Genomic DNA, 1909 nt, shown 5'->3' on the forward strand with positions numbered 1-1909 from the left:
TCGGCGGCAGTAGTTTAGGATTTTCTTCACCGATGCAACGAACAGACGTACACAAAGTGTGCTGGGGTCCCACAAACCCCACGTAGTTCAGGACGTCGTTAAAAAGGTATACAGACAGAGTATTGTGAATTGTGAAAAAATCTATTTTTCTCGCATATTTGAATTCATTGCGATTTTAAAAGCATTCGTGGACAGGTTTATGAACAAATTAAGTATGACTTTCATAGAAGAAGATTTAAAAAATCGCAAAGATATAAACCATGGATACTAAGAGGTTATTGAAGCGGTTTCACCAATTTCTCGGCAAAACAGCCCCTGGACCACCATAAAAATTATCAAGATCAATAAAGAAGTATTCAGATTGTATCAGGAAGATAAATTTAAAACTCAAATACGGTTGTGAGCACAATAATAGACCTATTTGCTTACACATACCGTGCCCACTTTCATTGTAAAAAATGTACTGATTTCAACTTGCCTGAATATCCTGTAGACTGATTATATTAAATTAATAGTATTAATTTTGTATTGCTTATATAATTAGTTTTAAAATTTTAAAGCAGTACGGGAAATAAAAGGAAACTTTTCAATTGTGGGAGCTCACCAAAAAAAGAGTCTATGTTTTACTTGCTAAAAGATTACTACATTTTCATTTTTGGATGTATAGGATTAAAAATGGGAGTTATCCAGTAAGTATCGTTTTATATTACAATTAAATAGACAAAAACAGTTATTTGAAATAAAATGAACAAATAAATACAAATTACTCATTCCTTGCCCAGATAAGTCTCGGGGTTTGACAAACCCCACGTGGTGCACGGGGTAACTTTTATTCACGTGGTGCACGGAGGGTTAAATCGTCATAAAACATAGATGACGTTTTTTGTTTTCATGCAAATAAGTCTCAAATATCGTTTTTTTATTGCTATAGCGGGATATGAAATAATGGCTCGGATCTGACGTCATTTTGTTACAGAATATATCGATAACAATGCCAGTCGCCCATGAATATTCAGGGCTTTGAGCTGTATCGGAATAAGAGATATGCTGTTGGGAAAACGTTTTGAAAGAAACCAATACCGTAACCTATTTCGAATCCTATGCGTGTGAGAAAACAAAAATTTTACTCTATCCATCCCAATAGAACCATTTTCTTCGGATCAACATCATATATTTGTACAGGAAACATTACAGTATAAGCACCGAACGCTTTAACTATAATTTAATAGACGGAATAAATCACAGCGCGGGTCCAAGAGGAAGCAATATATATCAACTAATGGGTACTATTGCACTATAGAATATCGATTGGGTAGCCTTAAAATGTTTTCGTTTAACGGCCATTTTGATAAAAGAATGATGGGTTTATTTAGCGCACATGTTAGCTTGTAAGCTAGTTTAATGATTTGGAGCTTGGTGTTTTTAAATTATTTCTCAGGTCAACTTCGTGATGTGTTTTTAAAGGAGATTTGCAAACGAATTCTCTACATCTTTTCGACCAGTGGCGGGACAAGTCTTTTTGACGTGGACAATAATACAGTTTATATTTTGCGAAGCCCCCTGATAGATGATGCAAGAGGATGGATTTTGTGCGATTTGCGAGAAATATTTTTTTGATACTCAAACTTTTATTTATACAAAAAATTTAAATAAAAATTTAAGTATCAAAACTCGTAAATCCTTAAAAATCCACGTGGTTCAAGGGGCGCGAGGACGTGGCCCACGTCGCCCATGGCTTGTTTTCGATCTTTAAGCACCAATGTCATCGGTACTCAGTGTGAGTAGATGATATCCATTTTTCTGAGGTCAAAGTTGATCCGAGCCAGTAGTAGATCACGGCTCACCCACATAAAGCGTACCTTGACCGTGCCGATGGAGGCGAGGATCCAGCCACAATAATAGCAGATAT

This window comes from Aricia agestis, chromosome 10 (assembly GCF_905147365.1).
Source record: "Aricia agestis chromosome 10, ilAriAges1.1, whole genome shotgun sequence".
Taxonomy (NCBI): domain Eukaryota; kingdom Metazoa; phylum Arthropoda; class Insecta; order Lepidoptera; family Lycaenidae; genus Aricia; species Aricia agestis.